The following is a 13,770-nucleotide window of genomic DNA, read 5'->3' as shown; positions in this document are numbered from 1 at the left end:
GTTTCTTTTAGCAATCTTGCCCAAATCCTTCTGTGGCCATTCCATTTCTGTTAGCTTCATATAAAACCCAAACCCTATCTTATATATTCTCATTGTCAAACTGCATTAAGTGCCGAGGCAGCCCCTCTTCATTTGACTTTCATTGCTTGGGAGAAAGCTACAAGATGAATGTGTTCATTGTAAAACCTAAATTCGTAAGGTAATGTTTATTGGCTTGCTTTTTTGTCAATATTTAAAAGCTGTCAGGACTTTAATTCCAAGGATAGTTTTACAATTCTATGAGCTGTACAAATGCACTTCCCTATTGATTGCAAATTGTATTTTAGAAAGTGGGTTACACGGGTATACAAAGACAATCCATGTGCATAGATCCCTGAAAGTTGGCACCCAGGTTGATGGGGTTGTTAAGAAGGTGTACGGAGTCTTAGCTTTTATTGGTAGAGGGATTGAGTTTCGGAGCCAGGAGGTCATGTTGCAGCTGTACAAAACTCTGGTGCGGCCGCACTTGGAGTATTGCGTACAGTTCTGGTCACCGCACGGTACCAGGGCGGCACGGTAGCACAGTGGTTAGCACTGCTGCTTCACAGCTCCAGGGTCCTGGGTTCGATTCCCGGCTCGGGTCACTGTCTGTGTGGAGTTTGCACATTCTCCTCGTGTCTGCGTGGGTTTCCTCCGGGTGCTCCGGTTTCCTCCCACAGTCCAAAGATGTGCGGGTTAGGTTGATTGGCCAGGTTACAAATTGTCCCTGAGATGCGTAGTTAGAGGGATTAGCGGGTAAATATGTGGGGGTAGGGCCTGGGTGGGATTGTGGTCGGTGCAGACTCGATGGGCCGAATGGTCTCCTTCTGCACTGTAGGGATTCTATGATTTCTATGATTATAGGAAGGATGTGGAAGCATTGGAAAGGGTGCAGACGAGATTTACTAGGATGTTGCCTGGTATGGTGGGAAGGTCTTATGAGGAAAGGCTGAGTGACTTGAGGTTGTTTTCGTTAGAGAGAAGAAGGTTAAGAGGTGACTTAATAGAGGCATACAAGATGATCAGATAGGGTGGATAGTGAGAGCCTTTTTCCTCAGATGGTGATAGCTAGCATGAGGGGACATAGCTTTAAATTGAGGGGTGATAGATATAGGACAGATGTCAGAGGTAGGTTCTTTACTCAGAGAGTAGTAAGGGCGTGGAATGCCCTGCCTGCAGCAGTGGTGGACTCGCCAACATTAAGGGCATTTATATGGTCATTGGATAAACATATGGATGATATTGGAATAGTGTAGGTTAGATGGGCTTTAGATTGGTTTCACTGGTCGGCGCAACATCGAGGGCCGAAGGGCCTGTACTGCGCTGTAATGTTCTATGTTCAATCCCCGCAGATAAACATGAATTTATGATTGTAGTTCAAGAATTTGGATTATCTAGAGTCAGTCAGTCCAGGACCCCATCTTTTTCATTACTGACTGTGACATTAATATTCAAAATAATTAAACTGTTGATGTTTTGAATTCCTTGTCAGTTTTTATCAATTGGAAACGACGGGAAACAAAATGTTGGTGAATGTGGCAAATAACTATCACCGCTACTCCTCCTCAATTTATTAACAATGTAGGATGGAATTCTCCAGCTGTTCACACCCCAGCATCGCTGCCAGAGAGGATGGAGAATTTAGTGCTCAGCCAAATCTCCATTCGCTGCAGCGGGACGGGAGAATCCCACCGGCGTGAACGGTCGGAGATTCCCGCCTGGATTCTTTTTAGTGAGACTTTTCTAATGTGGTTTATTAATAACAGGTAATTATTTACAGGACGAAACTCTTGGGTGCTAGGACCAGCGACTACCTGGAGAGTGTATCCTGTGACAATGACACTCCTCTGCTCTGCAACCTGACAGTGTCAGCCCTTTCTCGGAGATACGTCACTGGATTAGGGACTCCTCAGGCTATGGGATATCTAATGGTCGCTACAGCTCCCTCACCATTACAGCAAACAATTCAAATACCTGCATGTAATATTCTTGTTTAATTAAGGCGCTTTGGTGTCTTGTATTCAGCTTCTCAATGCACATATGAACACACAAACATATTAATTAGGAGCAGGAGGAGGCCACTCGGCTCCTCGGGCCTGCTGCACCATTCAATAAGATCATGGCTGATCTGATTGTAACTTCAACCCCACACATTCCTGCCGACCGCCGATAACCCTCTGTTAATCAGGAATCTATCTAGCTCTGCCTTACAAATATTCAAAGGGCGGGATTTTCCAGCTTTGCTCACCCCAAAACCGGGAAAATCCCACCCCAAGGTCAACGGACCTTTCCATGGTCCACCCCTCGCCCGCTCTGATTCCCGTGGCAGGCGAGACAATAAAATTCCTGTCAGAGGCTCTGGCCGGTACTTTATGACCTCACTCGAGCGAGGCTCATAAAATCCCGCCCAAGGCCAATGGGGAATTCCGTTCTGCGAGCCGCGCCCACCCCCGATTCCCATGGCAGGCGGGACGGTGAAATTCCGGCATCTGTTTCCAATGTCTTTAGAGAAAAATAATTCTGGAGACGAACAACAACCTGGGGGAAAACATTTCTCCTCGCCTCTGTTTTAAATGAACAACCCCGTTATTTTTAAACAGCGACCCCCTAGTTCTGGACTCTCTGACAGAGAAGAGGAAACATCCTGTCCGCATCCATCCTGTCAGCACTCCTCAGGATCTCAAAGGTTTCGGTCAAGCCGCCTGTTACTCTTTTTGGTTTTAATAATCTTGGTATACATTAAGGTTAAATATTTAGTGCAAAAAAATATAGTATTTCCAGGTCAGATATAAGAATTGATCCAAAACTCCAAACAGCATTCTAATAATTCTCCACGCATTGCACCACCTCAGATGTGGTGAAGTTGCTAAACTAATGTCAATTCATGTTGAATTTGGGCAAAATTGTGTTTCAGCTCATGCCCACGAGGAATCATAGAATCCCTACAATGCAGAAAGAGGCCATTCGGCCCATTAAGTCTGCGCCAACAACAATCCCACCCAGGCCCTATCCCTGTAACCCTACATATTTACCCTGCTAATCCCCTGACACTAGGGTTAATTTAACATCCTAATCAACCTAACCTGCACATCTTTGGACTGTGGGAGGAAGGCAGCAGTGCTTGCCACTGTGCCACACCCTTGATAAAATTAAGCTGATCAAAATTCCTGGTGCCCCTATCCTAACTCGCAGTGAGTCCCATTCGCCCACCATCCCTGCCCTCGCTGACTGAGTGCTTCCCGGTTCAGCAGTGCCCTGATTTTGAAGTCCTCATTTTCCAATGGCCCTATTCTTCCTTTATCTGTAAAATGTCCTCTAATCTTAGAATCGTGGAATCATAGAAACATAGAGTTATAGAATCGCAGAATCATACAGCGCAGAAGAGGCCCTTCGACCCATCGAGTCTTCACCAGCACGCAAGAAACATCTGAACTCCCACCTAATCCCATTTGCCAGCACTTGGCCGATAGCTCTGAGTGTTACGATGTTCCAAGTGCTCATCCAGATACCTTTTAAAGGATATGAGGCAACGCACCTCTACCGACCATCCCTGCCCCCCCCTCCCCTCCCCCCCCCCCCCCCCCTCCACCCCCCCCAGCCTCCCCACATTCCAGACTGTCACCACCCTCTGGGTAAAAAGGTTTTTCCTCACATCCCCCCCTGTATCTCCTGACCTCACCCTGAACCTATGTCTCCTCTAACCCTCTTCACTCCTGGTCACTGGTGCATCTCTGATTTAAATCACCCCACCACCAACAGTCATTCCTTCGTCTGCCAAGGCTTTAAGCTCTGAAGTTCCCGCCGTAAACCCCTCCACTTTTCTCTCATAAGAAGTAGTGAATGTAGCCCAAACCATCACGCAAACCAGGCCTCCCATCCATTGACTCTGTCTACACTTTCCGCTGCCCCGGAAAAGCAGCCAGCATAATTAAGGACCCCACGCACCCCGGACGTACTCTCTTCCACCTTCTCCCATCGGGAAAAAGATACAAAAGTCTGAGGTCTCATACCAACCAACTCAGGAACAGCTTCTTCCCTGCTGAAGGACTTTTGAATGGACCTATCTCATATTAAGTTGATCTTTCTCTACACCCTAGCTATGACAGTAACACTACATTCTGCACTCTCTCCTTTCCTTCTCTATGAACGGTATGCTTTGTCTGTATAGCGCGCAGGAAACAATACTTTTCACTGTATGTTAATGCATGTGACAATAATAAATCAAATCAAATCAAATCAAAAATCAAGTTTCTTTAAACCCATCTCATTGACCAGGCTTTTGCTGCTTTTCCTGTCCTCATATTCAATGTTGGCCTGGATTTTCCTACCCGCCTCACGGCCTGTTTTCTGGTGGTGGACACGGCTTGCCATTAGCTGCCGGTGGAATCTTCCGGTCCCGCCAATGTCGACGGCATTTTATGTGGCTCACCCATCCACTGCTGGGGAACCAACTGTGGGGGCAAAGGTGTCAAAAACTATCCCAGCTACTCCTCCTCCTCACTAAATTAAAGATGGGGGTTTGAATTCTCCGGCCTCTCACCACTGCTGCCAGGAGGGGACGGAGAGTTTGGCGCTCAGCCAAATCTCCATTCACTGCAGCAGGAACAGGAACATCCTGCTGGTTCGGACAGCTGGAAAATGTTGCCCTTTGTTTGATAACACTCCTGCGAAGCACTTTAGGATATTTTACCACGCTAAAGGCATTGCAGAAATGCAACTAGTTGTTATTGTTGAGGTGAATTGAGCCCATTCCTTGTACAACCCCGCTCTCCTGTCCACATGTCCGTCCTTGGCCTTTTGCAATGTTCCAGCGAACCCCAACGCAAACTGGAGGAACAGCATCTCATCTTCCGATTGGGCACTTTACAGCCTTCCGGGCTGAACATTGAGTTCAACAACTTCAGAGCATGAACTCCCCCCTCTACCTTCACCCCCATTTCCATTTATTTCATTTCATTTCTGCTTTCCGTCTCATTCATCCATTTTTATCATTTTGCATTCTTACTTTCATTTTCCCAGTACATGAATCTCGCTCTCCTTGTCTCCAACCACCCCTCCCCTTTCAAGGCCAACTGCCACATGCCTCAAGTAATCCCTTAACAATCTGCACCTGTGTTCTGGCATTCACACCACACAGCGGTCAGCACTGCTGCCTCACAGCGCCAGGGACCCAGACTTGATTCCCAGCTCGGGTCACTGTCTGCGTGGAGTTTGCACATTCTCCCAGTGTCTGCGTGGGTTTCCTCCGGGTGCTCCGGTTTCCTCCCACAGTCTGAAAGACGTGCTGGTTAGGGTGCATTGGCCGTGCTAAATTCTCCCTCAGAGTGTACCCGAACAGGCGCCGGAGTGTGGCGACTAGGGGATTTTCACAGTAACTTCATTGCAGTGTTAATGTAAGCCTACTTGTGACTGATAAATAAACTTTAACTCACACATTCTGATCATTAATAGAAGCTTTTAGCACCTTTCGCTGCCTTCATCGTCAACATTTACATTCCTTTTGACCAATTATAGCCCTCCCCCCATGGAATAATCTTGTCTGATTTTCTTTGCTTTCAGTTCTGATGAAGGGTCACCCAGACTCTCAATGTTGGCTCTATTTTGTCTCCATGGATGCTGTCAGACCTGAAGAGTTTCCCCAGTATTTGCATAGAATCCCTACAGTGCAAAAGGAGGCCATTAGGCCCATTGGGTCTGCATCGACCACAATCCCACCCAGGCCCTATCCCCACAATCCTACGTATTTACCCCAGCTAGTCACCCTGACGCTAAGGGTCAATTTAACACGGCCAATCCACCTAACACGCACATCTTTGGAGTGTGGGAGGAAACCGGAGCACCCGGTGGAAACCCGCGCAGACATGGGGAGAATGTGCAAACTCCACATAGACAGTGACCCAAGGGCTGGAATTGAACCTGGGTCCCTGACGTTGTGAGGCAGCAGTGCTATGGGGTTGTGGGGGGAAACGCTGCTATTGTGTTCCAGCTCCGTTCCTGACGGCGTGGTGGCTTGACTCCCAGCTTGGGTCACTGTCTGTGTGGAGTTTGCATGTTCTCCCAGTGTCTGCGTGGGTTTCCTCCGGGTGCTCCGGTTTCCTCCCACAGTCTGAAAGACGTACTGGTTAGGTGCATTGGCCCTGATAAATTCTCCCCCAGTGTACCCGAACAGGCGCCGGAGTGTGGCGACTAGGGGATTTTCACAGTAACTTCATTGCAGTGTTAATGTATTTACCCTAGCTAGTCACCCTGACGCTAAGGGACAATTTAGCACGGCTAATCCACCTAACACGCACATCTTTGGAGTGCGGGAGGAAACCCCGGAGCACCCGGTGGGAAACCCGCGCAGACACAGGGAGAATGTGCAAACTCCACACAGACAGCGACCCGAGCCGGGAATCGAACTCTTACAGCCAGCAGCTGAGGAGTGATTTTCTTTTCGCCCCATCAATCTCAATGTGGAAAATGGATTCAAAAGCAGGAGCCATGAGAGAAAAGCCAGTGTCCACGTCATCATGAGACACAGTTGCCGAGTTTTAGTTGCAGAATTCAATAATGTTGATAAGTTAATGAGACCCAGAGATCGATGTGAACATTTAATGAAATATCAATCGATTTGAATAATATTCATTCATGCAGAACAAATTCGCTCTGTGAGATTCTGAGGAGACATCAAACCCTGGCACTAAAACAGTGGGACCTACATATGGTGGCATTAACAAGCGCAGAGAGGTTAAAAAAAAAACCTTTGAACTTGGGCAGATATTTAAATCTCTGCTTCCGCCACCCATCTGTACTTGGCAGTGCATTTCTAAGAGAAAGTGGTTTTGCAGGGCTGTGAATGTTCGTGCCTGGAATCTGCCAGGAATTTTGATGCAGTAACTCTGCTCACAGCTGAGTCTTGGTTTGATTTTATGTCTCACCTGCTCTCCTGAAGGGGGAATAACTTGATGTGGGAGTTCTGCAGACGGAGAGGGGTGGATTTACTTTGCCCACCCCCTGGTGGTTGGGGAAAACAGGGCTGTGTTGGGATGGCTTGTCGGAGTACGCCCCCTCACCGGGGGAGCTTTCCCAGGAGCGGGCTGGGAATCGGATCAGTCCTCCCACTCCAGTCTGTGCTGCTGGTTAAGGACCCCCATTATGTTGGAGCCTCGCTGCCGTTTTGCAGCCAGAATGTAAGAAGGCTTCCTGTATGGAGCTTCCTCTCTGCAGCAGGCTGGGAGGTCACTGGAACTGAGGGCTCTGCAATGGCTGGGCACAAGAACACATCAGAATAAGGAGCAGGAGTAGGCCATTCAGCCCCTCCGGCCTGTTCTGCCATTCAATAAGATGATGGCGGATCTGGGTGAGATTCTCTGGCTTCCCCTCAGCATTTTTCTCGGTGGCAGGAGGTGGTGGGATCTTCTGGTACTGCCGCGGTCAGTGGGAATTCCCTTTGAAGTCACGCCACGCCGCTGGGAAACTCGCGGTAGAGGGTGCGCGCCAACGGGACCAGAAACTCCTGCCATGGCATACGGCCAGGAAATTCCAGCCCTGAGTGTCACCACAACTCCACTTCCCCGTCTCCCCACCATAACCGGTGACCCTTGTTGATCAACAATTTGTGGAACTTAGCCGAGGTGCCTTCACTGCTCTCTGGGGAAGAGAATTCTACAGACGAATCACCCTCGGAGGAAAATATCTCCTCATGTCAGTCTTAACCTCTAACCTTTCAACTGTGTCCTCCAGTTCTGAATTCATCCAGGAGAGAAAAACGTTGGCCAGAATTTAACCGCCCTGCCCGCCACGGGAATCGGAGCAGGCGAGAGGCAGAGCATGGGAAGTTCCTTTGACCTCAGGTGGGATTTTATGGTTTCAGGACGAGCGGGGCCATAAAATCCCACCCATCCTCTCAGCATCCATCCTGTCAACAAATATGTTTCAATAAAATCCCCTCTCAACCTTCTAAACTCCAATGAGAACGGGCTCACCCTGTCCAACCTTACCTCATTAAGACAACCCCTTCATCCCAGGAATCAGCCGAATGAACCTTTTTCCTGAACAGCTTCGGAGGGCGGCACGGTGGCACAGTGGGTAAGCACTGCCGCCTCACAGCACCAGTGACCCAGGTTCGATTCCCGGCTTGGGTCACTGTCTGTGTGGAGTCTGCACGTTCTCCCCGTGTCTGCGTGGGCTTCCTTTGGGTGCTCTGGTTTCCTCCTCACAGTAACTTTTAAGGGGCATCTTGACAAATACAATGAATAAGATGGGAATAGAGGGATATGGTCCCCGGAAGGTTTTAGTTCAGTCGGGCAGCATAGTCAGTGCAAGCTTGGAGGGCCGAAGGGCCTGTTCCTGTGCTGTAACTTTCTATGTTCTTTCTGCAAAGATGTGCAGGTCAGGTGGATTGGCCATTCTAAATTGCCCCTTAGTGTCTCAAGATGTGTTGGTTAGGTGGAGTAGCCATAATGAATGCACAGGGTCATGGGGATGATGTGAGCGTGGGTAAGATGCAGTTTGGAGAGTTGGTGTAGACTTGATGGGCTGAATGGCCTCCTCCTCCACTGTAGGGATTCTACAACTGCAATGATATTGCTTCTTAAGGATAGATACTGAATCCATTTACAACACTCCAGATATAGTTTCACTGTGGCCCTGTACAGTTGCAGCAACGCTTCCTCCCTTTTATGTTCAATTCCCTTTGCAATAAATAGCAAAGGGGTCTTGAACTTGGAATGCCCTCAGCAAAGTCCAACCCTTGACGTGTGAGCAGGGTACATGATTATTGAAAGAAAGGCTTGTCGTTATTTGAAACCTTTCACAACCTCAGGACCATCTTTACGGGGAATTAAATACTTTTGAAAATTAGTCAGTGTTTTAAGGGAGGGATCGGGGCTCTCATGGGGAAGAATCCTGATTGGCAGATGGCGGAAAGCAAGGCAGGTCCAACCTGGGCCTCGAGGAACACAATCGCTCACAGAGCCCACGGGGAAACAGAAAGTTTAAAAACAACAACTCTCGTTTGTAAATCACTTCTGGCCTTCAACTGATACAATGTTTACCCCAGTCCAACGCCGGCATCTCCACATCTTCAACTGAGATCCCAGAAGGTTTGGTCTGGAGGGGAGGGCACTCCCCCCTCCCCACTCAGGCATCACCCAGAACAGGTCCTGGTGAGATCATCTGAGCCCAGCCTATGTACATACTTAGAGAAAGCATCACTGACCTGGGGTCAACATCCTTTCCTATTTTAATATTGCAATCAACCAACTTGGTGTTGGGAAGTGTAGTCACTCTGGAATCAAATTGGAAAAGGGACAGCGTTTTATTTTATGAAACAAAAGTTTAAGCCACATACATGCCTGTGGTGTGTGTACACCAGTCCCATCCTGGATGATAGAATAAGGGACCCGCTCATGGGCCTGCTTTAGAAAGGGCTCGAGATACTAGTTCCACCTGTTTAGGTAATTACCTACCGCCACCGCGACACATATTTCCTGAACCCTACGAGCAGGTCAATCAGGGATTCCCCATGTAATCCTGGAGGGTTATCACAGGAAGGAACTGGTGAGAGTCCCTCACCTACACCCCACAGCCAGCCTCCCCCCTCGCCCCCAAAAAAACCACAACCTCCAATCACTGGGTAGGTTACTGCCGGGCCAGAATGGCGCAGTGGTGAGAGGACTTAACATCAAGGCCTAAGCTTCGATCAATTTTCTGAGATTGCAGAACCTGATGAATGGTGGGGGAGCAGGGGGGGGTGGGGGGGGGGGAAAGGGACGTGAAATTATAGGAGTGCATCAATTTAAGCACTTAAGTGGAATTAATGGAAGTGAAATGCTCCCAATGTGAAAACAAATACATTCTGTACAATATCGACAATTCAGTAAATGTGTAAGGGCCATCCCTTTGAACATTACAAAATTAATTTAACCACGCCTTCAACTCCGAGGCAATGTTTTCAGCTTTTGGTTTGTGGGGTTAGTAACCGAAGTCCTTTGATCAATACGATCTAAGTGGTCTCAGTTACCACGGACACTAAGGGCTCCCAAAGGACCCGGCATTTATGTGCAACGATTAGTTTCAGTTACGTTTCTTTAGGGCGATATTGCAATTTACTGATAATCCCGAAGGTGTTTTATTTGTTCTAATTATGGAATATTTATGCTGTGCCGTCCTCTGCCTCTGCTGTGCCATTTCCTTTTGATGAGTAGGAAGTCTTTTGGTTACCCCTGCACTCTCAGGATAATTTAACACCCACATAAGTTTCAATTACACTCAGTGCTTGCTTAATCTGACACAGAGCGCAAGTCATGGTTGCACTGCTCCGACATTGTAGCAAAAAGTCAGCTTTTCAAGTCAACATCGAAATATCATAGCAGCGTGTGTTGTAGCCAGTTGTACGGTGGAATGTTTAATTTTTTTTGTTTGAGAAGTATTAAATCTGACATAACGTGTGCACGCAGCCTTTTCATGTCTCCTTCAATAAGCTCACCGCAGATCTGATCGGATTTAACAGTGTACAAATTGTAATACATTATTCAGGTATGGCTTTAATGTTGTTAAGCTATTAAATTGGAGTTATTTCCCTTTCTTCTTCTCGGGTTAAGGGTCAGTTACAAACCAATGCATATCCTGTCTTGAGGCCCCAGTTTATTCAGGTGTTTTGTTTGGGCCCCAGCAGAAACTGAGCTGCACTGGGTTAGCCTTGGGATGAATTTTGGATTTTCTTTCAACTGTTGGAGGTGAGCCAAGACCTTGCTATTGTAAGAATAAATCCACACGCGTAGCGTGTTTGTTTCTGTTTTGGCACCGTGTCCTCTTGGTGTGAAATGAAATGATGAGCTGCCTTGAGGGTGATGGACCTTCAGACAGTTACTTTGCTCTGAGCTTTTCACATTCACCTAACCTCCATCAGAGAGTGACGGAATGTCTAGTTGAGGCACAGAAATAGAGGGTGGGATTTTCCAGCCTTGCTCATCCAGAAACCCTAAAATCCCACCCAAGGTCAACGGACCTTTCCATGTTCCGTCCCTCGATTCCTGTGGTGGATGAAGCGGTACAGTTCCGACCCTAGACTCTCCCACAGATAGAAAAAGGCCGAATGACCTCCTTCTGTACTGCAGGGATTCTATGATCCTCTGATACGATACTTACGCTAACTTTTGATTTCATTTATTATTGTCACACGTATTGGGAAACAGTGAAAAGTATTTTTTCTTGTGTGCTATACAGACAAAGCATACCGTTCATAGAGAAGGAAAGGAGAGAGTGCAGAATGCAGTGTTACAGTCATAGCTAGGGTATAGAGAAAGATCAGCTTAATATAAGGTAGGTCCGTTCAAAAGTCTGATGGCTTTCAAAAGTGTGTTAACCAGAGTTCAGGGTAAACACGTTCCTCTTAGAGTGAAGGGCAAGGCTGGTAGAAGTAGGGAACCCTGGATGACTCGGGATATTGAGGCCCTGGTCAAGAAGAAGAAGGAGGCACATGACATGCATAGGCAGCTGGGATCAAACAAATCCCTTGAAGAGTATAGGCGGTGTAGGAGTAGAGCTAAGAGAGAAATCAGGAGGGCAAAAAGGGGACACGAGATTGTTTTGGCAGATAAGGCAATGGAGAATCTAAAGAGCTTCTACAAATACATAAAGGGCAAAAGAGTAATAAGGGAGAGAGTAGGGCCTCTTAAGGGTCAACAAGGTCATCTATGTGCAGATCCACAAGAAATGGGTGAGATCCTAAATGAATATTTCTCATCAGTATTTACTATTGAGAAATGGATGTTAGGGAACTTGGGGAAATAAATAGTGATGTCTTGAGGAGTGTACATATTACAGAGAAAGAGGTGCTGGAAGTCTTAAAGCGCATCAAGGTAGATAAATCCCCGGGACCTGATGAAGTGTATCCCAGGACATTGTGGGAGGCTAGGGAGGAAATTGCGGGTCCCCTAGCTGAGATATTTGGATCATCAATAGTCATGGGTGAGGTGCCTGAAGATTGGAGAGTGGCAAATGTTGTGCCTTTGTTTAAAAAGGCTGCAGGGAAAAGCCTGGGAACTACAGGCCAGTGAGCCTCACATCTGTGGTGGGTAAGTTGTTGGAAGGTATTTTGAGAGACAGGATCAGTCTCTCAAAATACAGACATTTAGAGACACAAGGACTGATTAGGGACAGTCAGCATGGCTTCGTGAGTGGAAAATCATGTCTCACAAATTTGATTAAGTTTTTTGAAGGGGTAACCAAGAAGGTAGATGAGGGCAGTGCATTTGATATTGTCTACATGGACTTTAGCAAGGCCTTTGACAAGGTTCTGCATGGTAGGTTGTTGCATAAGGTTAAATCTCATGGGATCCAGGGTGAGGTATCTAAATGGATACAAAATTGGCTTCTTGATAGAAACCAGAGGGTGGTTGTAGAGGGTTGTTTTTCAAACTGGAGGCCTGTGACCAGCGGTGTGCCTCAGGGATCAGTGCTGGGCCCACTGTTATTTGTCATTTATATTAATGATTTGGATGAGAATATAGGAAGCATGGTTAGTAAGTTTGCAGATGACACCAAGATTGGTGGCATAGTGGACAGTGAAGAAAGTTATCTCCGATTGCAACGGGATCTTGATCATCAATTGGGCCAGTGCGCTGATGAATGGCACATGGAGTTTAATTTAGACAAATGTGAGGTGATGCATTTTGGTAGATTGAATCAGGGCAGGACTTACTCAGTTCATGGTAGGGCACTGGGGAGAGTTACAGAACAAAGAGATCTAGGGGTACATGTTCATAGTTCCTTGAAAGTGGAGTCACAGGTGGACAGAGTGGTGAAGAAGGCATTTGGCATGCTTAGTTTCATTGGTCAGAACATTGAATACAGGAGTTGGGACGTTTTGTTGAAGTTGTACAAGACATTGGTAAGGCCACACTTGGTGCAGTTCTAGTCACCCTATTATAGAAAGGATATTATTAAACTAGAAAGAGTGCAGAAAAGATTTACTAGGATGCTACCGGGACTTGATGGTTTGAGTTATAAGGAGAGGCTGGATAGACTGGGACTTTTTTCTCTGGAGCGTAGGAGGCCGAGGGGTGACCTTATAGAGGTCTAAAAATAATAGAATAGAATAGAATCTCTACAGTACAGAAAGAGGCCATTCGGCCCATCGAGTCTGCACCGACCACAATCCCACCCAGGCCCTACCCCCTTATCCCTACACATTTACCCACTAATCCCTCTAACCTACGCATCTCAGGACACTAAGGGCAATTTTAGCATGACCAATCAACCTAACCTGCACATCTTTGGACTGTGGGAGGAAACCGGAGTACCCGGAGGAAACCCACGCAGACACTAGGAGAATGTGCAAACTCCACACAGACAGTGACCCAAGCCGGGAATCTAACCCAGGTCCTTGGAGCTGTGAAGCAGCAGTGCTAACCACTGTGCTACCGTGCCGCCCTCGCAATGATGAGGGGAAATAATGAGGGGCATAGATCAGCTAGATAGTCAATATCTTTTCCCAAAGGTAGGGGAGTCTAAAACTAGAGGGCATAGGTTTAAGATGAGAGGGGAGAGATACAAAAGTGTCCAGAGGGGCAATTTTTTCACACAGAGGGTGGTGAGTGTCTGGAACAAGCTGCCAGAGGCAGTAGTAGAGGCGGGTACAATTTTGTCTTTTAAAAAGCATTTAGATAGCTACATGGATAAGATGGGTATAGAGGGATATGGGCCAAATGTGGGCAATTGGATTAGCTTAGGGGTTTAAAACAAAAGGGCGCCATGGACAAGTTG

The sequence above is a fragment of the Mustelus asterias genome, chromosome 21 (assembly GCF_964213995.1).
Source record: "Mustelus asterias chromosome 21, sMusAst1.hap1.1, whole genome shotgun sequence".
NCBI lineage: Eukaryota > Metazoa > Chordata > Chondrichthyes > Carcharhiniformes > Triakidae > Mustelus > Mustelus asterias.
Note: the sequence above shows the minus strand (reverse complement) of the source record.